Source organism: Anabrus simplex, chromosome 2 (assembly GCF_040414725.1).
Source record: "Anabrus simplex isolate iqAnaSimp1 chromosome 2, ASM4041472v1, whole genome shotgun sequence".
Lineage (NCBI taxonomy): Eukaryota > Metazoa > Arthropoda > Insecta > Orthoptera > Tettigoniidae > Anabrus > Anabrus simplex.
In genome coordinates, this window is record NC_090266.1 from 666,581,858 (window position 1) to 666,608,667 (window position 26,810).

Here is a 26,810-nt window from a genome sequence, read left to right on the forward strand (position 1 = left end):
CCTGATTAAAGGCATTCAACCCCTTTTTCGTCGTTTTTCACCCCTCCTATTGGGATTTTCTGAAAACACAAAAATACGTGTTTCTTTATTTTTAAAGAAGATTCTAAATTCCAAATTTTTACGTCTGTAAACTTTTAAAGTTTTGAGATATTGATACACTCATTTTAAAATTTCAACCCCCTTTTCACCCCCATAACGAAGGAATATCCAAAAATCCTCTTAGCGAGCACCTATATCTTAATATGAATCTATGTCCAAAATTTCATTCCTTTATGTCCAGTAGTTTTGGCTCGGCGATGATGAATCAGTCAGTCAGTCAGTCAGTCAGTCAGTCAGTCAGTCAGTCAGTCAGGGCAAGTTATTTTATATATATAGATGAGTAGTTTCGAAATGAACGCATGGTATACTGAATATTAACATTAGTGTAAGGTTAATTTGCTAGTATGAGGAACAGTGATCAATAAATGGAACGGGCTAACGTTATCGTCAGCACAGCACCCGCTCCTGGGTATCGGGTGGCAGAGCACTTTGTTATGACGTCATAGAACACCGAGTTGTGGCTGCCTGGCTTACCTTACAACAGAAATATGTATCAAGTTAATTCCTGAGGGCTAAGGCGTCCAGATACTAGCTAGTGCTGAGGTTACGAACAGTAGAAGCCTTTGCCACACACTGTTGCACGTATCTTCACGGCCTCTATGGGGATGGTATTACTCTGTTTGCTTTTCAGCATACTCTTGGAAACTCACAACTCATGATGTTGGGACCGAACTATCAATTTTGCGGAAGGTTGCCCCAGTTAAATTTGGACGATTTTGACGCACCTTTTGTCCTAGGCGAATCCTTTTCTCCAGAACCCGTTGTGGCCGGTGTGATAGCCACGGGTACGAGCTATTGCCCTACATCTCAATTTCCGCTGTAGAAGACTTGTACATGAAGAGTAATATTGTCACATACCTCCTTGCACGCTACCAAAAGACCGTCAATAGTGGCGGGAGGTCTAGAATAAAGCCCTCTGTTCAGGAGACCAAAGGCACAGAAATCCATCGGCGAGGTATCCGGTGATTTTACAGGGATGTCACTAAATGATATGACATGGACACCCGTCTCTGCCTCTTTTCTGTGATAGTAGGTGACTGATGATCTGGCAGTATGGCTGGATGCTTCATCCATATGGATCCAGACATTTGAAGCATCCTCACCGTACACCCGAGGGATATCTTCGTCTAAATAAGGATCCATGGCATTCTTCTGGAAGTAGGTAGCATTGATCTTCACATTTTTGGTACTCTGAGGATTCTGAATTTATCCGGGCACAATATTCTTCCAGTACTTTGAAACACCAACTAAAATTTCTTTGCTTTTCTTCACGAAGTTTGATTGCACCTTTGGCATTTTGAGCGATAGTAAATTGCCCAGGGCTTGTTTGTGTCATCCAAATAAACTAAAGCTTCATCCTGGGTAACAACCGACTGCCATGTATCCCCTCCTAGGTAGTTTTCGTATAATTTTCTGACATTAATGAGCCGTTCTTTAACGTCCCTTGCTTTCAAAGTATGTCCACGTGCCTAATGCCGCTTTTCCAGATTCAGATCTACTTTAATTGTACGGTAGACTGTACCTTTAGATGTGCTTGTATGGCTAGCAAAGTTTCTTTGAGTTGGTGGATTTTCCTTGAGCACAGCAGCCTTTATCCTCTTAATGATGTTAGGAGTCCTGGATGGTAGAATTCTATTCAGCGGCAGCTTTTTACGCAATTGTTGTTTCTGGCGGGTAACTATTCTGATGTAATTTTATCACATTGCCTACAAAGAACTTACTAGTGTTGAGACCTTTCATTTTACACTGTCGTACAAACCTCGATAATGATAAATGTAGCCTCGCCATATATATGCAGTTCGGCAGGTCATGAGGCAACCATGGCATGATATGACTGTACGCGCAATTCTCGAAATCACACTGACCAGACAGAACAGAAAACGACATTCTGTATTAACTGGGACAACCCTACGTAGACATAACTATCCGGCATGGTATTACCACTAATCATAATATGATGGCTGTCTTGTCAGACCTGTGAATCGATTCCTTCCTTTCTACATGAATAGTGTGTTGGAGAACGAAACCCGCGATTCACTTAACATTGTCCTGTAGGCTGAACAGGGAACTACACTGCCTGACAAAAAATTGAAGCACCCAGAATAAATCGTCGGATGTCAATGTAACTTCATACACGTACACACCATCGGTGAATATGTAAATGATTAGAGTTGCATTTCTCTGTGACAAGTGCACCACAGTGCATTAGTTCTATTAATATTGTTACCAGTCCTGGTAGGCTATATAAGGGGCGTGAACAATGTCAGATGTTGAGTGATCACTGTGATGGAAATGGAGATGCCGAGTACCCATGCAAGATCGTTATCAGCAGCTGACATAGTTTGAAATGGGCCTCATTTTCGTCTCCATTTAGCCGGCTGCTTAAATCGTGCAGTATTCAGATTTGTGGGGCGTTCGGATGTAACAGTGGCCTGATGCTGGACTGCATGGTAACGTGAAGGCAGGCATACTCTTCGTCAAGGTTCCGGTCGACCACATCTGACCACAAAGGAGGATCGCCGTATTGTGCACCAAGCACATCGTAACACCTTTACATCTGCGTCTGCCATCCGAGAACAAGTAATGGACACCCTGCAACATTCTGTGTCACCCATCACCATTATTGGGAGACTAGCAGCAGCCGGACTAGGGAATTACCATCCCATGTGTAGGCTTCCATTAACGCCACAATACAAACAAACTGGAGTGGTGCCGTGACCGGGAAGCATTAACTGCTGATGAATGGTGTCGTATTGTGCTCAGTGATGAATCGTGGTTTTGCACTACCCCGGATGCCCATCGTCTGCGAGAATGGCGTCGAGCTGAGGAGAGATCCCATTCTTCCAATATACGGGAGAGGCACAGCGGTGTTACTCCTGGCGTCATGGTAGGGGGAACAATCGGGTATGAATTCAGGCCACGGCTGGTAGTGACGGAGGGAACTCTGACGGCACAGCGGTACGTCAAGAACATCCTGCGTCCTCATGTGTTACCTCTCATGCGACAGGACACTGCTCGTCCATACACGGCACGTGTCTCTATGAACTGTCTGCGTGATGTTGAGGTACTCCCGTGACCAGTAAGGTCCCCGGATCTGTCCCAGATAGAACATGTGTGGGACCAGCTGGGATGTCAACTCCGTCCCAGTATCCAGGATATCAAGGACCAATTACAACAGTTCTGCGCCAACTTGCCTCAGGAGGGGATACAATGGCTTTATGGCATCCTTCCCGACCGTATCAATGCATGCATCCAGGTCGGGAGTGAGGTGTGCAACATCATACTAATAAGTGGGCTCGTACTGCCAAGTTCTTTGTAAATTTGACTCAATTTTGTAATCACTGAAATAACTTCACATACCGTCTCAACACGTGGAGTTTCGTTTCCTCCTTTCCCTCTGGGTGCTTCAATAATAATAATAATAATAATAATAATAATAATAATAATAATAATAATAATAATTGTACCGGGTGGTACACCTGCATGCCGCTACTTCAAACTTTGCGCCAGTTGAAACTCCCTTACTGGAGGAAGTCTGAACGTTATCTACTGCGTAAATTTTCAAGTTTCTCAGAAGATGTCACTACTTGTAAATTTTGAAGTTTCTGAACTGGGTCGTTTTCGATGTATTTTTGTTTTGCCTGTAGTAAGAAGTGTGGACATTCTCTTCCAGATGGCACTACTGAAGAAATACAATTATGCACCCTAGTGTGAAGTGAAAGAACTATGTTTTTGAAGAAATTTTGGGTTTATAAGTTTGTTCTGTGTTAAATTTCTTTCAGTTATTGTTTATGTTGGCAATATTAACCCCTTCCTTCCGCCAGGTTTGAATTTAGCCACTCCCGAATTTCTTTAATTATTTTATGACCAATCAGGTGTATCTTCTTCAACTTGGATATGTTGCTTAACCCTAACCAATAAAATTCTTGTGGGAGGGTGTTCTCATTCCTGAAACGCCTCGAACTTTCCGCGAGAGTATATAAACTCCTGATTTTCGGGTCTCCGCGCCACTTCTGTAACATCAATCAATGTGTAAAGTACGTAGCAGGGGGCGGGAAGCGCCTCTTTCTTCGAGCAGCAGTTCAACCACAAGGTAATGGCCGTTTAATAACTTCTTTTCTTGCTAGCTCAGCAGTTTAACTCTCGGGGCAGGTCCGAAGCTTTTCCACCATGTAACTTTTCCCCTAAAATGTAAAGACACTTAGTATATATTCTATCTTTTAAACTACAAATTGGGATAGAGAGTGCTTAACCCTCTCGAGCTCCCACTCAGATTGCTTTGAGGTGAACTTATTTTTCTCAACCGTTTCTTCCAGTCTAGCGTAATGTAAATTGTCTTCTCGTATAAGTCACCTCTTTAGTATGGGATTAGCCCTTGCATTAACCGCCTAGTGCCAAGTAGGTTTTACACAAAATGTATTAGGAGTGCAGCAACGCCTCCTCTCAAATTGGTATTTTAGAGGCCATGTAATTAACCTTTCCTTACTTAATAGGCCTCAATAGGCTGGGTATTTTTACCGATGTTTTCATGTCCTTGGAGGACAACTTGAAAGTGGAGTTTGGTGTGGCCTTGGATAGGCTCGTACTTAAGAGCAGGTTGCTCTTTATAAAAATTTTGTTTTCTGCGCGCCTCGAGGAGGCTTTACATTGTAATTGGGAGCAAGTGCTTCTGAACATGATTGGGGTCTTCTGCCCCTTTGTCGAATCTTGTCTTTTTTTGGGGTAAAGTTGGGCTAATTGCTCAAGAATTGTGAGTCCGGGGCTCGAAGCCCAAATCCTGTGAATACTGTAATTGTACATTTGTTACCTTGCTACTCTGCACTTGCCATTCTTGTTATTTCTTGATTTTGCTAAGAAAATATAACCTTGTTAAATTTTATCTTAACTTTAATTTCGTATTCTGAGACCTGTTCACCCCCGCACCTTCTTTCACCTCTGCTGTTCCACAGAAACCTCGGAACAATAATAATAATAATAATAATAATAATAATAATAATAATAATAATAATAATAATAATAATAATAATAATAATAATATAATAATATATAATATAATAATTATATAATAATAATATAATATAATATAATAATAATAATAATAATAATAATAATAATAATAATATTATATAATATTAATAATATTATATAATATTATATATAATATATATATATTATATATATATATATTATATATATATTATATAATAATAATATTATATAATATTATTATTATTATTATTATTATTATTATTATTATTATTATTATTATTATTATTATTATTATTATTATTATTATTTATTTATTTATTTGTTTTGCCAGAAAGTATATATTTCCCTGACAGGCAAGGAATTCCCATTTTATCAGCCTGAGGAATTTCTTTAGGGGACGCAGAAGTTTTCTTCCTTTCTCTCGCGCACTAACTCCAGGTTTGCTTAAAAAGGGGAAATCTCATTTTGAACTGTATTTTCTGAGCGTGTTTACGATATCTTTATGGCTGATCGAACGATGATTCTCCACTAACAAAAGATTAAAATCTGGTTAATCTGCTCCATTACTGAATAAGAAACGGTTCAAATGCCTGAAGAAGTAGATACCGGAGAAGCGAAGGAAATAGTCTTAAAATACATCCTATCGCTCTGGAACTTTGCGTATTGGAAATGGAAGAAAATGATTTGTGAGCCAGTGGGAAGGATTCTCTAACATAAAAGGAAGTGTTCAGTCCACTTAACTAGAATGACAGATATACCGTAACCGTTATCATTTTTAAAATCGAAAATGCAGTATTATGACGTTATTCAATTGTGGTAGTTTTACGTTCGCACGTATTCCTACTGTATTTATGAACCTTATTATCAGAGGGGTGTTCGTGCTTGTTCAACGCTGTGCAGCTATGGAGCCACGCTCTGCATTCGGGAAATGAATAGGTTCGAGCCTCCCCCACCCCCACACTTCCAGGCGAATACGAGGACGTTTCTTGTTCATAGCACACAGACGTTTCCTTCCATCTCTTTACTCAGTTTAATTCACCATCATTAATTTCATCTTCGTTAGCTCCTCGATTGAGTTTGGCTTCAGGAAGGGCATTCGGCCATATAACATCTCGTATAATTTTATCTTACGCCGTCCCTGACCCCGTATCAGGAACCGCGACCAAGGGGCAGATATTTGTTATTATTATTATTATTATTATTATTATTATTATTATTATTATTATTATTATTATTATTATTATTATTATTATTATTACCATTCCAAGGCGGTTATTTCAATGTATAGCGCTTTTATAAAATAGGCCATCTTGTTCTTTTGGATCTTCGATTCTTAAAGTGTACCACGATCTTCTGTAATAACGTTGCTGTTTGGGTCATCAGTCCTGAGACTGGTTTGATACAGCTCTCCATGCCACCACATCCTACTCTAAACTTTTCATTAGCATGTAACTACTGCGCCCTACATCTATTCTTATCCGTTTCTCATATTCATGTTTTGATCGTCCTCACACTTCCCTCAAAACTAACTGATTCAGTCCTGAGTGTCTCAAGATGTCTCCCATCAATTCGTCTCTTCTATTGGTCAAATTTCACCAGATCGTTATCGTCTCACAAACTTGACTCAGTGTCAATAATAATAATAATAATAATAATAATAATAATAATAATAATAATAATAATAATAATGGGAAAGTTCGTCAGGGCCTAGGCGACAGGACAAAGGACCAAACAATAAACTTTACGTTTTAAATATATTTGCCAAATGATCTTTTATTTTCTTTTGTTTAATTTCTACTCTCTTTTCAAAGCAACAGCAACAAGATTGATGCTTGTTGTTTAAAGGGGCCTAACAGCTAGGTCATCGGCCCACAACAAGATTTTTTTTTCCTAGTTGCTTTACGTCGCACCGACACAGATAGGTCTTATGTCGACGATGGGATAGGAAAGGCCTAGGAGTTGGAAGGAAGCGACCGTGGCCTTAATTAAGGTACATCCCCAGCATTGTCTGGTGTGAAAATGGAAAACCACGGAAAACCATCTTGTGGGCTGCCGACAGTGGGATTCGAACCCACTATCTCCCGGATGCAAGCCCACAGCCGCGTGCCCCTGATCGCACGGCCAACTCGCTCGGTCACACAAGATTTCAGAAGCAATAACAATATATTCCAAGGTAAGATATAGAGCTTAATAATTAACAGGGGAGAAGAAGCTCCCATTTCACAAGACTTGTTAGTCTTAAATGCATTTTTGGTAGAGAGTTTTTGGTATTTAACCTAAATTTTGCAAGACTTCCTAGTCTTAGATACAATCTTTGGCTGAGAGAATCTTTGGTCCTCAGCACAAACGCTAAACCTTCTTAACATTTCAGGTACACAATACAGAGGAGAGCGAACCTCTAAATTTCATTAACAATGGCCACACAGGCCAAGAATTCACATTCACATTAAGCTCCCCGAAGGGTACACTAAAGCTACTTAGCTTGACATTCGCTGCCTTTACTACAAGATGTGGAGAGATAATTATTTTGGACTAGTCTTTATGGACATGGAAATTGGTGTCTATTTATTTATTTATTTATTTATTTATTTATTTATTTATTTATTTATTTATTATTTTTGGGAGGATCTATAACGCATCCATTATTTCTGAATTTTGTCCTGGGTAGTGTGGAAGGCGGTCTGCAGTGTCTATTTGTGACGTGCGTGATGTTATAGAATGTGGTGTTTGATGATGCCCGTTGTTTAAAAGGGTCTAAATCTAAGGTCATCGGCCCAATGTGGTGTTTGGACTTGATTTTGCGAACTTTGAAAAATGTGTGAGTGATTCTGTTTTATATCCTACGTGAGAATTAACTGTCTACTAATGCTATTCTGAACCAGTTAAAGGCTCTGGTATTATTACCTTGTTCTCCCTGTTGAAGTTAAATATTCTAATTGGCTTCCCGGCCTCTAACCGTCTTTTGTGCAATGCAATAGGCAACTCTCAACTTCGGCATTCAGTTTTACTTAGCAGCTCGTTGAGAAATGGAAGCGTCTAGCAATGGTCTATGTGTCCTTACGTTAAGTATGGGTCGTGCACTTTTAGTAATAATAACGGAGCGTGGCCTCTGAAGAGCCCTGGTGCTGGTTTTCCGAGTTGACTCCGTACAGGCGACCTGCGCATCTATGAGGATGGGACCCTACCTATACATACACCCAGGCCTAGAGCCATCGGAATTAACCTATGAAGGGTAAAATCCCCGACCCTGCCGGAAATCAACCCCTTGGACCAAAGGCCAGCACGCTAACCATTTAGCCATGGAGCAGGACTGCACTTATAGTGATATATTAATCCACCAAGAATTTAAGTGAGTACGGTACCATGATTTACATTAATGTGTTGTGCTTAATAAGAATAATTCTTTCTAATTAATCTGCTTACCCTCCAGGGTTGGTTTTACCCTCGGACTCAGCGAAGGATCCCACCTCTACCGCCTCAAGGGCAGTGTCTTGGAGCGTGAGACTTTGGGTCGGGGTATGAAACTGGGGAGAATGACCAGTACCTCGCCCAGGAGGCCTCACATGCTATGCTGAACAGGGGCCTTGGTGGGTGATGGGAAGATTGGAAAGGATAGACAAGGAAGAGGGAAGGAAGCAGCCGTGGTCTTAAGTTAGGTACCATCCAGGCATTTGACTGGAGGAGAAGTGGGAAACCACGGAAAACCATTTCCAGGATGGCTAAGGTGGGAATCGAACCCACCTCTACTCTGTTGACCTCCCAAGGCTAAGTGGACCCCGTTCCAGCCCTCGTACCACTTTTCAAATTTCGTGGCAGAGCCGGGAATTGAACCCGGGCCTCCGGGGGGTGCCAGCTAATCACACTAACCACTACACCACAGAGGCGGAAGAATAAAAAGCTACCTCACATAAAATTCCGAAAGACCTGTGGAAACCAAACGAGTTCACTTTGTAGAGTCTCGGTTGTAGGCGGGTCCACATCGTTTCCATAAATAAATCAGCCCTCATGGATAACAGATTTATTTACACACACACTCACCACATAATGCGGGTCCCTGGCTAAATGGTTAGCGTGCTGTTTCTTCGTCACAGGTATTCCGGGTTCGATCCACGGCAGGGTCGGGAATTTTAACCATCATTGGTTAATTTCGCTGGCACGGGGGCTGTGTGTATGTGTCGTCTTCATCATCACTTCATCCCTATCACGACGCGCAGGTCGCCTCCGGGAGTCAAATCAGAAGGTCTGCACCTGGCGAGCCGAACATGTCCTCGGGCACTCCCGGCACTAAAAGCCATATGCCATTTCATTTTTTTTTCACCACATACAGTTTTAGTATACTTTTGCGTATAAGATACATTGATTACACCAACGAGAAGCAAAGAGACGTGATGCTAATGCTCAAAAACACCTGACGTCGCCGAATGACGCTCGTTCAAGAAGCTGTACACCCTGATGCAATGTTGCATCGTGCACGAGGGTGCGTTCTGTATGTGGGGCGAGTTCATTCTTCCGGGTGCCACCACATCACCCTCCCCCCCCCCCTCCTCCACGGAGAAGGAAAGTTCACAAATCGAATGGAAGGGCAAAGAGAACTCTTCGTCCTGATCGTGTTGTGTACAGTCTGGGTGGTGATGATGCATCGGGTAAGTCAGGTGAGTGCTAGGTTGACTGGATGAACTAGAAGTAGCAGATGTGCCAGGTGTGTTGTTGCTTGTAGGAACAGCAAGGTTTGTTTCTATGTATGCAGGCTTCACACGGCCTGTACTCACTACTATTTCTTTGCTTCCATTTATTAGTGTCAAAATCTTTTCATTACGGCTAAATACAGTCTCTGGTCATGGGGGATTCCATTGTTAGACATGTGGGGGAAACTGTGTGGAGGAAAGGGAACCAGGGTACAGTGTTATCCAGGAATTAGGTGGAGGCAGATGCTGAGAAAATTAGAAGAGAATGAGGAGGGAAAGGAGAAGGTGGCAGTGTTTCAGTAGAATACTGTGTAGGAAGGATACTGACTGGAAGGTGATTGGGGATTTAAATTAGGCTATGCAGGGAGTGATATTTCTAGATTCTAATGGGTGGGTAGGAGATAGAGATCTCAGACGGCCTCACTTAAACCGCAGTGGTACATATAAGTCAGGAATTTTTTTCAGAAGGGTTATGGGGAGGTACATTCAGGGAAACAGGGTGGTCTAGGAAGCGGTGATAAGGGTACAGGAAACTGGAAGTCAAGTAGGGATGACATAAATACGTTAGTGCTCAACAGTAGAAGTATTCTAAAGAAAGGAATAGAATTAAGCAATTTAATAGACATATACTTACCAGATATTGTAATAGGAATTGAATCATGGCTGAGAAATGATATAATGGATGCAGAAATATTATCATGGAACTGGAGTGTGTTTCGTAGAGATATAATAGGAATGGTAGGAGGGGGAGTATTCATCCTGGTAAAAGAAGAATTTGTAAGCTAAGAAAAAATTAATGATGATATTATTCTAGATGTAAGGCTCATCTCTAAATATAATTGGCAACTTGATATCTTTGGCGTGTACAGACCAGGAACGTGTAGCGCTGACGCTGATTCAGAATTATTTCATAAGATAATCAGCTGTGTGGGAAATGATATGGAAAGGAACGTGATAGTAGCAGGTGATCTCAATTTACCAAATTTCAATCGGGAAGGTAATGCGAACGACAGGAAGCATGACCAACAAATGGCAAATAAGTTAATATTGGAAGGGCAGCTGATTCAGAAAGTGATGGAACCAACTAGAGGGAAGAATATTCTAGATGCGGTGCTGGTAAAACCAGCTCTATAGAGAAACCGAAATAATAGATGGTGTTGGTGATCACGAAGCTGTTTTTGTCGTAGTTAAAAATAAATGTGAAAGAAAGGAGATCGGAGACTTAATCATTGTCGATGTTCTCTTGTTAGATATTATTATTATTCCATACCTCATTATTTGGGACTTCCACAAGCCGTAGTCCCCACATCCTGATATCTCCTGAAGGAGACCGTCTCCATGAAGACGCTCACACTATCACAACAGCAATATAAGACCAGTAGACCCAGATATGCCTGACTTATATGGTGCGGATTGCAGAAAGATCTAGATGTTTACTACCTAAGGCTATGTTGGACGGGTTTAAATAACAAAACAGGTCCATGATATGTGAATGATTTTACTTTCTATCTTGAGATAGGCTGGTAAAATTAGAGGATGTATTGAAGGTAGTATTGGCAACTTAAAAATCAGAAATAACAGCAATATGCCGACAGGTTTACCAACCTCAATATACAAGCTTTCTTGGTGATGAAGTACCCGATGCCCTCAAGAGTTCGCTTACAAGTAGATGGAACAACCATGTTAAAGCCGGAGGGAAACCCTCTGCAATACCCCTAACGTTCTAAGCCCTTAGCTGAGGTGGCCATAGTGGAGAACGGTGCACAGAACAAACACACGGAGATGCTGTACACATGTTACAATAAATCATGCTTCCTTGTAGGAATATATTTAAGATTTCTATTATTATAAGATTTCACGTCCATTTACTGTCTCTTGATTTATTCAAGTCCAAAAAAGATGACAGAAATTAGTTAAAATCGATTATGATTAATACTTAATTGAATGGAATTCTGTTTCTATTCACGGTCAGTTTTATTTCTTTGTTTTGTGACTGAACAGTGATGTCAAGTATTCAACGTCGTTAGATATTCTGATAATAATAATAATAATAATAATAATAATAATAATAATAATAATAATAATAATAATAATAATAATAATTGTACCGGGAGGTACACCTCAACTCCGCACATTCACAAGAAGCGCCTTAATGAAATCTATCTATCCAACAAACGTGAAACTGCTATTGCATGAAGTTGGGACATTAATCAAAAGATATCACTACTGCATAATTGAAAAGTTTGTCATTTCTAAGTTTTCTAAACTGATTGGAGGTACTTTTTTTTTTTTTGCTGTACATCAAGAAGTTTGGACATTTCTCCATAGATGTCATTATCAAAAACTGTGGTCATGCACTCTGGTGCAAGGTAAAGAAGTTGTTATTGAAATAAATTTTGTGTTTATGGGTTTTCTCAGGTAAATTAACTTCCATTTGTTTTCTTTATATATTACAAGGTTTTTAATACTTCCTTCTCGTTCCACCAGTTTTGAATCTGGAAAATTGGAATTTTCTGTAATTATTTTTCAGCCTATCACAGGCTTCTGTTTGGTTCGTTGGGTGTCATTTTTGAATTTGCTAATAAAACTGAGAGGGTGTGCCCGGATTAGTCCAGAATCCTCCCGAACAATCCCCTCGGGTATATAAGCTGAGGCTTTTCGGGCTACATTGTCTCATTGATCGTCGTCCTTCTGAGTGTATGTATTAATATGGGAGGCGGGGCGCCTCATTCTTCGCCAGGCAGTCCAGCAGCCAAGGTAATGTCCACCAGGCTCATTTTTCTGTAGCTATCTCCGCAGACTTACACGAGGGGAAGGTTCAGATTTCTAATGATATAACCTCCTGTTTTCCAAAATGTAAACCTTCTTTCGGCTTATGTAAAATTTCATAAATTCTTAAAACTGTAAATCGGGGATAGAGAGTGCGTTACCCTCTCGAGCTCCCCTTCAATTTAATTTGAGGTGACTATGATTTTGTAACTTTTTCTTTTGGCAAAGTGTTAAAATTAACCTTCACTCTAGTCACCTCCGTAGTTTAGGATTAGCCTCTGTATCATCGGGCCGAGTTTCTGGAGGCGCAAGTGTACGCCTCCATTCAATTTGTGTTTCGGGCTATTAATTTAACTTGTTATTTTTCCACAATGGCCCAGTAGGTTGGGTACTAGATACCCCTGTGTACTAAATTTTGTAAAGTGGAAATTGTGCCTAGAGAGGTCAGAGATTGTAAGATTTCGACGTAATGTTGCCTTGAGTAGGCTGTAAGAAATTTGTTAAAGTTGGAGAGCATGTAACTCTTTTCTGTGTTTTCTGAATTCAACTGCAATATTGAGGTGCGCCTCTGGAAGGCTGTACAGTTGTTGAAGCAATGTGCTCTTAAATTGGAATATACCGGTTCTTGTCTAAAAATTGAGATTTTGAAAAGTTTTGTAAACTGGATCCGGTATCTCAGAATTTGTAAAGTAAGGGCTTGAAGCCCCAAATCTGTAAAATTCCCTAATCTTGGGTTTTCCTATTCTTTTTTCAAGATTGCTATTTGTACCTGTTACTTTATTATTTCACCAAGTGAAAAGTTTGTTAAGTTTGAGATTCTAAAAGAAATATAATCTATGTTAACATTTTACATTAAATTTTGATATCGTAGTTATACCCATTTACCCAGCATCTCCGTAATAATAATAATCATAATAATAATAAAACAAGTTTCGCATTAACCGGATAATATTAATGAACTTCCCCGAAATATAGAGGTTTAGTTTTTATAATGATAAAAGGATGAGTTTATTGAAGGAAATTATACTGTACCGTACATTAATTGGGATCAAAGTGTAAAAAAATACATTTCGAAATACTCGTAACCTAATGTAAATGAGTGAGTGGGATGCAGAATTTGCGGATATTGTGTGCTAGAATAATTTTTATGGGGAGAGAATGTTCTAATTATTGGATGAGGTGTTTCAGAAGAAAAATATTTAATGATATTTAAGAGATGTTGAGTCGTATGATAGGCTCATAGCGATGAGATGCTTCCCCGTGTGTGAGGGTGTATTTGTATTTTCATCTAGAGTTGAGTGTAATATTCTACGTGGAGTAATTAGAGAAAGAGATGGTAAGTCCTCAGTATACCCTTGATTTTAAACGGGACAAACACGTAGGGAATATGACAGAGCAAATATCGAAGTTCTAAAATAAATGTTCTCCGTTAGACCGAATTAATGATGTAGATGATAGCCACAACATTCCATTCGCAAGTAAATGAGGTTTACTTGGCTCTGTTGATCATTATATGTGTTCATTAAATTAGTAGGAGCAATAACATGGTAGTTTGATGTCCAATTTTAATAACATGGAAATTTAAGTAAAGTTTAGAGCATGATTGTTGCTATGTTGGTCTTTTATGGGTTAGGGTGACTTTTATGAGTTTTTGGGAATTAATAATTAATTAAAACAGTGTTTATTATTATATTCGGTGTTCAATCATTCGGTATGGTGTGTAGTACGCGCGAAGCCGGTTCTGGACCGAGGCGCATGAATTGGATTTTGCTGACCAAATTTGCTGTCACCATTCAAAACATACCGCCATCTTCGATGATGCTGCCTCCTATATTTCTCCTTTAGTGTTGCGCAGGCCATATAATGGTGATCACCACCACATCGTTTGCACCTCACTTGGAGCCCACACCTAACCTGACGATGACCCCACCTCAAACAGCGGAAACACTGCAACACTTGCTGAGGGAGACGTTTCGGTCTCACCTGGCGGCCGCTACCTATTGAGGTCCTCTCCTGATTGGTTCCTCGCTCAACTGTCTTCCTAGGAGCAGTCCTGGACCGCGGCTGGGTGGCACTATCCTGGTGGGCCTTCTTCTTCTTGGTCCGGGGGTGGTGTCTGCTTCCTGGTGGTGGCTGTCTCCTCTCGGCAGGGGATAAGGCCTCGTCCTCGTTGCCCTCCTCCCATCCTGTTGACCGCGGGGTAGCGGTTGACCCCACTGCAGTGCCGCCTTCACCCTCCTCCTGGCTGGCGGCGATGGCGTCAGTCGTTGCTGGCATCTTTGTGCATTCCCTGTCCTGTGGGGCGTACATCGATGTCCGCATCGTGAAGAGTCGCAGGTTGGCCATGAGGCCTGGTTACCAGCCTCTGAATGTCCGGGGGCGCCCGCCTCCGTGCCACCTTCCCCCGTTCGGGGCGCTTTCCTGGTCTACGGGTCTGCGTGTACTTGATGAAGTGCATCAGTTCGATCTAGGTCGCGCTGTGGGAGTGCCGCCATCCTTCTCGGTCCTAGGCGCCCTGGGCTCGTGTGGAATTAAGAAGCGTGGGTCCGTGCCCACCTACTTGTGTTCCTGCCTCATGTCAGTTTGCGTGTACTTCGTGAAGCGCAGCAGTTCGACCTGGGTCGCACCGTCGCGACGTTCAGGAGCGTCACCATCCTCCTCGGTCCTCGTCGCCCTGGGCTCCTGTGGAGCCAAGAAGCGTGAGTCCGTGCCCACCTGCTTGTGCTCCTGCCTCCTGGCAGTCTGCGTGGTGGCAGTATACGTCTCCTGTAACATCTGGGTGGCCGCCTCCTGGTTACCGCTGTCCTCTGGATTTCTTCTCGTTCCTGGTAGCCTTGTAACCTGAAGGAAAGCAGAAAGGCGTTTCTCGTAGAAGCCGATGCCAACCGGTCCTTGGGGCGAATGAGCATCGGCCAGTACAAGACGTATTCTAAGAGTTCGACGAGTTCATCATGTGGACCTTCCAAGCTCTTTCCCTCACGCTCTCCCGCCAGCCGAAGGAGGCACCTCACGAGGTTGCAAGTCTCCTTGTTCTGGTCCTGTCCCACCGATATTGGACGATCAGCACCGGGAAGGCTGTGTCTATGGGCTCGATCCTAGCGTTGACTCTCCTCTCGAAGCCGACTACTGCACCCCGGTGGTCGAAGTCCTCTGGGTGATCCGAGTGTATCGTCGCCATTTCTACTTCTACCTGAAATAAATTCCTGAAAAGAGAGCTAGCGCTAAAAAGTCCTAAATGATAATGCTGTAGTGTGTATTAAAAGTACACAATTGTAGAGAAAGCTCTTTCGGGAATGTACTAATAAGTACAAGTTGCCTGACTAATACTTAAGAGTACAGATAGCCTGGCGAGGGGAGTGACTCAGTAGGAAGCACGTAGGTCCTTCTGCTCTGGCTGGCAGCTTGCTCTTCTTGCGACTTGTACTACTACTAAAGTGTTTTAATTCCGTCCATGAAGGGGACGACGGACCTCCTAGACGGTAACGCCGCCTCTCAGGCCAGGGACATGTGATACAGTGAAGATGTTCGGAGAAGGTGACGGGGTTGGCTGTCGTGACCTATGCTAGGAACTGTCCCGACATTCATCTTAGTGCAGGAGAATGGAAAACCACGAGAGACCATTCTCAGGACAGCCGACATTGGGGGCCAGCACCTCTCTGTCTCCCGAATGCAGAGGCGTAGAGCCTCGGCCACCCCTACGCTGCTCAGAGCCTTCCAACGACGGACCAGCCGTGTCCGCCCATAGGTCGAAGTCACCTCTACATCCGCCGACGTAAGACTTGTAGGGTACGCAGTCGTTTTGATGTATTAGCGAGGCAGGTATTGGGGGACACAGAGTGCACTAGTTGTCATATTCGAAGGTGGAGGGGATTTAGATTGCAGCACAGGACATAAGGTGCTGGCTTGGTGGGGGAATAGAGTTAATTTGTTTGGTGACAGATGGCGGAAAGAGTTCACTAGTTTATCACTAGAGGGCGTGTGGCGATATTCAAAAGAGCTTGCTTTGAGGGAATATAGGGGGCAGCAACATTGAAGACTGCGGTGTGTTTTGAATGATGTCAGCTGTCAGAGAGCGTGTTTTGAATTAGGCGTATAAACATTAGTGCTTTAGAGTGAATGGCAGGCTGAGTGCGCTACTTCCACTCAAATAGCAGCACACGACGTATGATGGCGGTATGCGAAGGTGGGAAGGTGGTAGAAAAGTCTGTTACGTGTGTATTTTTAAATATGTCCCCGCGCGTTTTGAATTTGACAGATAAACACACAGAGCACATCACGGGTTGAGACTTGACCATGCACATGTTACTCGACGCTCAGAGTGAACATTCACGGTGATCACATGGCCCCCTGCGCTAGCCCTGGTGTTCACATTCGAGGATTATACGCGAAATTTCTGTTAGAACAGGCTTACCTGACATCTCATAGTCAGTGTCACATATTATCTCTTCAACTTGATGAATGGAGCTCTCTCGAGATAAACATCTGTTCACCTGAAGGGATAGGGGAAGGAAGGAAGGAAGGAAGGAAGGAAGGAAGGAAGGAAGGAAGGAAGGAAGGAAGGAAGGAAGCGATCCTAACAATAAAGTACAGCTCTAGCACTGGAGGGGAATTAGAGACGACTAAAAGGGGAGGCTAGTGAGACACTAACCTGGCCAATGGGCTCCTCCATGGAACCTGTGAGGTGAGGTTAGGGTACGATGTCATGATGACGTCATTATCTTGGTTACGTCATGATGACGTCAAAGGTCATCAACCTTTCCGGATTCTTCTTGAAATTTTCCCTTGAAAAATGCTCAGAGGGAAACGTGTACAACAGTTCGAGAACCACTGGACTAGACTATTTGCGATACCGATATATATTTGGAAATTCGAAAGTGAATTTGCGTACACAAAAATGCATAAAATACTGTACATCGTCGCTGAGCGAGCAGTACCTCATATCCCGCAAAGCCCTCCTTATCCATTATTTTCCTCAATACAGGTCACGCCTCCCAGCCGCACACGGATAGGGTATGCAGTCCTTCAGAACATTTTTCGTTGCGTTCATTTTCCTTTGCAGTTTACTGAGGGAAAATGAACCTTATTGTACCGCACTGTAGGAATGTATATTTTCATGAAGTTTTTACACGCTCCTACAGTATGGTGCATTTAAGGTTCATTTTTCTTTACACATTAGCACAGAAAAATGAACACAACGAATGTTGTTCTGATGGACTGCATATTCATGTGTGGCTGGGAGGCGTGACCAGTCTTAAGGAGGACAACAGATAGGAAGAGTTTTGTGGGATGCTCGCTCAGTGACGATATGAATAGTTCACTCGAACAAAAAACAAAAATAGGACATAAGAAACGGAAATAGAAACCGTGAAATTTCAAGATATAAGGTCAGTCGATTCTTTAAAGACTTGTAAAAAGTCAAACGTCTGTGTAATATTTATTGTATTTGTCTGATCGGTCTTTACGGCGCGCTGACGTTTGTGGACGTGTGTTGCGCAAGAGCAGGAGAAGCTTGCGAAGGAAGGCGGTATGCATGTAGCATGAAGCACTATTTGTGTTTATTATCAAGCTGGGAATGCAGAATGCATATCGCATGCTATTATGCTGCTGATAGGCTAGTAATACTATAATCTATTGAAATATAAAACTTAAATGACACACACACACGTGCAGCATCTGAAGTAGAACATCCAGTGTCAAGAACGTCATCCGCCGCGCCGTATCGATTGACTCATCAGCCGTCTCTGATGAACTACATTCAAAGTCACTGGCTGCCACACCCACAACGTTGGTTTCCTTATCACTTTCATCAGAACTTTCCAACCACCATCTGTCAGAATCCTTTTGAGTTCTTACTCCATTAATGGGTTAAGGCGCCAGTAGTCCTTCTCTATATTTTCAGTGTGGGTACACCCTTTCATCCAATCTTCTCTGGCTTCTCTGGTCATTTCACTTATGCAGCGATGAGCCATTACTTTCAAAGCTGAGAGTGAAACAATATTGACATTAATTACGGCAATTCTTTCTGCTTCATTGCGTGCCATATCAGTTCGATAGGATTCAGGTCGCAGTGATAAAGAGGCAATAGCAGAACAGAAAAGTCATTTTTCTTTAATATTTTATCTGCGCTATGTACACAGGCTGAGTTTTTGTTTTACAAGTTCTACTAATTCTCTTGCACTCGTGCCGCCTGACACAGCAATATTATGGTATTTCAACCAGGATAGCATATCGTCTTTGCGAGAAGCTAAAGGTTAAGCTGTTTTCTTGGTCTGTATGGTAGGATACATTGGAAACTAAACAGTTCTACCTGACGTTCTGTTCCCGTAGATCTATAATTCCTCTTATGTACCGTTCTGATTACTACAAATATTCAACATTTGACCTAAAATCATTTCCTAAAAGTACGTTACAATGACATGTTTTATATATAAATCTCATGACTATTCGATTTCCTCAAAATTACTTGAAATTTGACGGGACAAACTGCACCATTCATTATTAGTGAAAAGATGGTTATTTCAACTGACACGAAGTTTTAAACATGACATTGACAAAGAGCTGAGTTTTGGACATAACTATATCATCCGATAACCGCACAAAAATGTACATTTTGTTAACCCACACGTGAACTCGTGACTACATACGTACATACATACATTGTAGACCGTTATGCCTTTCAGCGTTCAGTCTGCAAGCCTCTGTGCATTTACTAAACATCGCCACAAACCTCCATTTGAAACTAGTGCTGTGGCCTCATTTAATTCTATACCTCATATATTTCAATCGTTAGAAACTGAGTCTAACCATCGTCGGCTTGGTCTCCCTCTATTTCTCTTACCCTCCATAACAGATTCCATTATTCTCCTAGGTAAACTATCGTCATATTTTCGACACCCATGACACCACCACCGGAGCCGGATTATCCGTACAGCTTCATCCATTGAGTTCATGACTAACTTAGCATTTATCTCCTCATTCCGAGTACCCTCCTCCCATTGTCCCCACCTGTTTGTACCAGCAATCATTCTCGCTACTTTCATGTCTGTTACTTCTAACTTATGAGTAAGATATCCTGAATCCACACAGCTATCGCTCCCTTAAAGCAAAGTTGGTCTGAAAACAGACCAATGTAAAGATAGTTTCGTCCGAGAGCTGTCTTCCTTCTTCTAGAATACTGTTGATCGCAACTGTGAGCTCACTGCACTACCTTTACTGCTCCTGGATTCAATCTCACATATATACCACCATCCCGAGGTTAACGCACATCCTAAAAACTTGAAATTAACTACCTGCTCCAGCTTTGTATCACCAATCTGACAATCAATTCTGTTAGATTGCTTACCTACTGATATCAATTTAGACTTTGAGAGGCTACTTTTTATACCCTACTCATTGCGCCTATTTTCAAGCCTCAAGATATTAGACTGCAAGCTTTCAGCACAATCTGCCATTAAGACCAAGTCGTCAGCATAGGCCAGACTGCTTACTACATTTCCGCCTGCCTGAATCCCTCCCTGCATCTTTATACCTTTCAGCAGATCATCGAAGTAAACTACAAACAGCAAGGGTAAAAGATTGCAGCCATTGCCTAACCCCTGTAAGTACCCTGAACCAAGAACACATTCTCCCATCAATACTCACTGCAGCCTAATTGTCAACATAAATACCTTTAAATGATTCTAATAATCTACCCTTAATCCCATAGTCCCCCAGTATCGTAACATCTTTTCCCTCGGTAACCTGTCCTATGCTTTCTCAAGATCTGCGAAACATAAACATAACTGTCAATTTCTCTCATAGCATTCTTCAATTACCTGGCGCATACAGGAAATCTGATCCTGACAGCCCCTCTGTGGTCTGAAACCACACTGGTTTTCATCCAACTTCCTCTCAACGACTGATCGCACCCTCCCTTCCAAGATGCCAGTGAATACTTTGCCTGGTATACTAATCAATGAGATACCTCGATAGTTGTTGCAATCCTTCCTGTTCCCTTGTTTATAGATAGGTGTAATTACTGCTTTTGTCCAGTCTGAAGGTACCTTACCAACACTCCACGCTAATTTTACTACTCTATGAAGCCATTTAATCCCTGCCTTCCCACTATACTTCACCATTCAGGTATAATTTCATCTATTCCTGCTGCTTGATGACAATGGAATCGGACCGATGACCTCGATGTTAGGCCCCTTTAAACAACAAACATCAACAACAACAACGGAATTAATTTACCATCATTTTCCACTTCCTCAAGCGTAATTACACCAACTACATTTTCCTCTTCCCCATAGCTCGGTTGTTCGCAATACCACCAGGAATATTTCCTATGACGTTGAGAAAATTTTCAAAATATTCCCTCCACATGTCCAATGATTCTCTGGGATCTATTATGAGTTCATCTGAAATATCAAAAACACTGTTCATTTCCTTTCTCCCTCCCTTCCCAGGATTCTTCATTCCTGTGCAGAAAGGTTTCCATGTTGCTTGACCTAGCCTTACCAGGTCATTACCAAAATATTCCCCCGACTGCATCAGCCCTTGTTTGGGGCCATTTCTGATAAGCCTTCTTTTTTACGTTTACAAGCTGTTCTCACTTCATCATTCCACCAAGATATTAGCTTTTTCCCATCTTTACGTACGGTTGTTCCTAGGCATTCAATTGCTGTTCCCACTGCAGCATTCATGTATGTCACCCATCCTCTTCCTAAATCCTGAACCTGCTTACTGTCCACTGTTCGATACTTCTCACTAATCATATCCATGTACTTCTGTCTAACTTCCTCGTCCTGGAGATTTTCTACCCTTATTCGTTTTCAGACAGATTTAACTTTCACTATCGTAGGTCTAGAGATATTTAGTTCGTTACAGATCAGATAGTGGTCTGTATAATAGACAAATGCCCGGAAAACCCGTGCATTCCTAACAGGTTTCCTGAATTCGAAGTCGATTAAGATATAGTCTATTATGGATCAGGTACCCCTACCCTTCCGTGTGTAGCGGTGAATAGCCTTGTGCTTTAAGAATGTATTCGTAACTGCTAAACCCATACTAGCACAGAAGTCCAGCAAACGCTTCCCATTCCTATTAGTTTCCATACCTTCCCCACATTCACCACTCATACTCTCACATTGAAATCGCCTATTAGCACTATCGTATTGTTGCTGTTGACCCCGGCAACAATGTCACTCAATGCTTCATAAAACTTGTCAACTTCATCCTCATCTGCACCCTCACACGGTGAATATATTGAGACAATTCTTGTCCTAATTCTTCCAACTTCGAAATTTACCCACATCATTCGTTCATTTACGTGCCTAACAGAAACTATGTTGCCTGCAAGAGTATTCCTCATGAACAGCCCTACTTCACACTCCGCCCTTCCCGTTTTAACAGCCGTCAAGTACACTTTATAATCTCCTATCTATTCCACGTCATTTCCCCGAATGTCACTTACTCCCAGCGCATCTAGTACATCCTATTTCCTGATTCAGCCAGTTTTACTTTCCTTCTTCCATTAGCCCCATTAATATTGATAGCTCCCCATCGAATTCCATTTCGTTCGCCAAGTTGTTTCCAAGGAATCCCTCGCCTATCAAATGGGAGTGGGACTCCGTTACTCCCATAGGTCCGAGGCTTGCTTAAAATGTTCTGAGCTCGGTAAATTCATGAAACAGGATGCTACCATACTTACACATAGTCCAAGTGAGGACCTCTCCTCTAACGGGTTAGTGACCAACGGTGGATTGTATTGTCCTAGCCGTCTGAGCACAGGGAGGGCCATGACTCAGAATATGTCCGAGATGCCCACTTCCATCCCATAGCAAGTGGTATCCCGACTCTCAAGACCACTTACTAGGCCACTCAGCCGTCGACTTACAAAAACAATTTAAGTGTTTACATTAAGTAACTTATGGCGATATTTTGCATCACACGCACGTTAACACAACATGATAATGCACATGTAAATATATGATAACGATATTTTATGAACCGTGTATCGGCAGGTGGTAGACATTCTGAACCTGGCATGACAACTCGCCGACAGCCTCATGTTATTACGAAATCACTGCGTCACCCATAAATGGTGTGCTGGCGTTGTTCCATGAGGTCCCGGGTTCGATTCCCTGTTGGGTCGGGGATTTTAACCTTAATTATTCAAACCCGACAGCTCGGTGTCAGAGAGTGTGTGCCTTCTTCATCTTTAGAATTCATAACATGTAGGGCTCCATCCTCACATACATGCAGGTCACCTATATGGCATCAACTTTTATGACCTGCACCAGGCCTTTCCGGAAGCCGCACACTTTTCTTTCTTCCCAGAATAATAATTCTTCCCAAGCACTTACTCGTAACACTTCGTGGTTCACACACCTTACATACTATACAGGAAACAAATACATTTATAGCGCGTTACCGAGTAATGCGCTAGTCATCTTATTCCAAACTTTAGCAATCGCGTAAATACAATTTCATTATTTACTTGGGACGTTGACCAGATTTTGTCCTCGCCAACAACGACCATTTATCGCCCACAAGCTCTAAACCCACACTCCCTACTCGCACCTGGTTCAGTAAAACAAGAAGTCATATGTCCCCACTTATATACATTCCAAAACAAAACAAAACCGCATGGCACAATAGCCCCGAAGGGCCATGGCGTACCCAGCGGCCGCTGCTCAGCCCGAAGGCCTGCAGATTACGAGGTGACGTGTGATCAGCACGGCGATTCCCCTCGGCCGTTATTCTTGGCTTCGTAGACAGGGGCCGCCATCTCACTGTCAGATAGCTGAGTGGACCTCGAACCAGCACTCAGATTGACGTAAAAATACCTGACGTGGACGGGGATCGAACACGGGGCTTCGGGTAAAAGGCAGGCACGCTACCCCTACACCGCGGGGCCGGCGTACTGACATACATTCACCACGTAATAACTGGGATACGATTCACAGACACACCACTTCTATCTCGACAGTGTTAAAGTTCGCTGCGGTACGCAGGAATAGACCAGGTTAATTCTTAACAGTAGAATTAATTCAACCAAGCTAGCGAACCTTTACCACGATTTTTTACATTCCTTAGCTTCCACATGAACGATAAATATTATAACTTCGAATTTTCGACATGAACGTTCAACTAAGTTTTCAAAGTCTGATATGGAACGTACTTAGAAGTAGAAGGGCAAAGTATATTCTAAAACGGCGGGTGCTGTGTCAGCATTTTCCTGCGCTTTTGGCGGGAAATTTGAATTTTTGCTGGGTCAGCAAAACTTCTTTGTGCAGGCAAGGTCATTGACTCCTAGTCAATGACGTCAGGTCAATGAAGACAATGTCCGACTCGTTGGCTGAATGTTCAGCTTACTGGCCTTCGGTTCAGAGGGTCCGGGTTCGATTCCCGGCCGGGTCGAGGATTTTAACCTTCATTGGTTAATTCCAATGGCCCGGGGTCTGGGTGTCTGTGCCGTCCCCAACATCCCTGCAACTCACACACCACACATAACACTGCCCTCCACCACAATAACACGCAGTTCTCTACACATGGCAGATGCCGCCCACCCTCATCGTAGGATCTGCCTTACAAGGGCTGCACACGGCTAGAAATAGCCACACGAAATTATTTATAATGAAGACAATGTGATGTCAAACCTTACCTAAGTGAGCAAGCCTAACCTCACGTAAGTAAGGTTATGGCGGTACAATGACGTCTTAACCCAACCTGTAACTAAGGACGCTAACCTAATTTTTGTCGAGGACCACTTCCCTAGTCCTCGACAAAAATTATTATTTATTTATTTATTTATTTATTTATTTATTTATTTATTTATTTATTTATTTATTTGTTTATTTATTTATTTATTTATTTATTTATTTATTTATTTATTTATTTATTTACTTATTTATTTATTTGTATTTTTGAAAGTACACAGGCAGTAGGCCCAATACAGTACCTTCTTAACACAAAGTACTTATAATGCATACATGTAAGTAAAGATAATACATAATAATAATGCTGAAGATAATAAAGACAAGGAAGAAGAATGAATGGAAAACACATATGCAGGGAAAATGACAATTCAATGTACATCAATGATTATTTCTAGACTATGAAAAATACTAGAATTGAAACAAGGATATAACTAGAGTAGTAAGTGACTATAATAATAAATACGTTAAAAAGCACCTTATATAGAAAAGGAGTCTGAATTAATAAATTAGAAATTAGAAAAACAAGCCTTTAAATGTGTATTCATGACAGTGTGTGATTCAGGAAATAAATCTATTCCTGCAGCAAATGTGTTTTAAAATCGTAGCATTTTAATGAACGGCGAGTTCAAGTGATGAGATGTTCTAGATCTTGGAACTTGAAATACTGTGTTCATGCGAGCTCCAGCTCGTGGAACATGAAAGGAGATAAAATTGAGCAGTTCTACGGAATTAAATTTATTTCCTACGATTTACTTAACGTTTTTAGATAAATAATGATTCTTCTGTTGCGCAAGGACGTGAGGTTAAAGTTACTTCTTAAATACCGTGTTGACGTATCAAAAGGGCAAAATGTCTTATTTGTTTCATAATACAGATACCGCAAAAGCTTGTTTTGAACAACTTCAGTAGTATGTATTTGTTATTTAGAACACGGGTCCCAAATTACGGATGCATAATCTAATTTGCTCCTAACAAGGCTAGTAAATAACTAAATAACAATCGATCATTGAGTAAATAATTTAGAACTCCTTATTATAAACCCGAACATACGGTTGGCATAATCCGTTATTTTTGTAATATGGGCGTTGAATGTTAATTTTTCATCAAATATTACTCCTAAGTCTCTTATTGCCGAAACCGTTTCTAGTTCGGTATCTTTTATATAGTACGACGCAATCGTACCTTCGTTTTCCCGGTAAATGTTACTGATTTACATTTCCTTACATTAAGAGACATATGATTCATATCGCACCATTGTACCACCAATGCCCTGCTGTAGTTCATCTTCATCCCTCTTGTTATGTATAACATTAAATAGTTTTACATCGTCAGCAAACAGCAAACAATTGACTTGACGAAGATTATACGGCAAGTCGTTTATCAAAATTAAAAATAGAAGGGGACCCAAATTAGATCCTTGAGGAACACCGGAGTAACTAATGAAGTTGTCTGAGATTTCGCCTTTAAAAACACAAACTGACGTCGATCTTTCAGGTAAGTACATAACATTCGAAGTAGTGGTTCCGAGAACCCAAAATGGTGCATTTTTGGACAAGAATTTTATGATCTACCCTGCCGGCTTCTTAGCCAGACATGGTCACTCAGAGCTCTTTTTTCACGAGGGCCCCGAATACCGCTCCCCCCGCGTGGCAAGAAGAGAAGAGATAGCAGGGAAGAGTGGGAATGGCACTACAGGAGTACCTGACTGTTTGCACGTCAGACGCGTTACCAGGGAAGGTTTGTGTTCGTAAGGTGGTTTTAAGGCTTGGTGTTAAGGGTAGGAGAAAACCACACAGGCGGAAAGGAAATGAGTCTACATGTGAAACCTGACAAATTGCGATAGCACATGCAAAGATGTAGTTTCAGGATAGTCCAAGTGTTTGTGTTAATAGAGAAAAGGTATCATGCACCAGCCATGATACATATTCTCGCCATTCCAGTTGTCAAGGGATCAGTCCTTCTGGGCACTGCCGTGACTAGCGCGGGCCTTGCCGGTTGAGGAGCCATGCGTCAAGTACCAATAGGGCCCGGCGCACAGCGCCACCTCCATGGAGTCCATCGTACCCGGTCTCTGATCACGGAGAATGAGGCCAAGCTCGCCGGGACGGGGGCCTCCTGAATGGGGGGGTCATGACGTCGGGCCTCCTTCCTCTCTGCCCGCACTATGGCCCGGTACGCAGGGCAACTGCGGATGAGAGGCTGGGTGGTCCCCCGAGCTGTTGGCGCACACCGGCGCTTACTTAAGTGATGCGCAGGCCGTGTAGTGGTGACCACCCCCACAACGGTTGCACCTCACTAGGAGCCCACACCTCTCCTGCCAGTGGCCCCACCTCAAACACAGTAAACACTCCAAGAGGTGCTGAGGGGGATTGCCGCTACCCGATGAGGTCCTCTCATGGTTGGCTCCTCGATCGGCTGCTGTCCTGGGAGGAGTTCTGGGTGGCCGCTGGGCGGCCCTCTCCTGGAGGGCCGGCGTCGTCTTCATTTTCCTGGTCCGGGAGCGGCGTCTGCTTCCCGAGGGCGGTGGTCTTTTTCCGACGGGGGAAGAGTACTCGCCCTGGTGGCC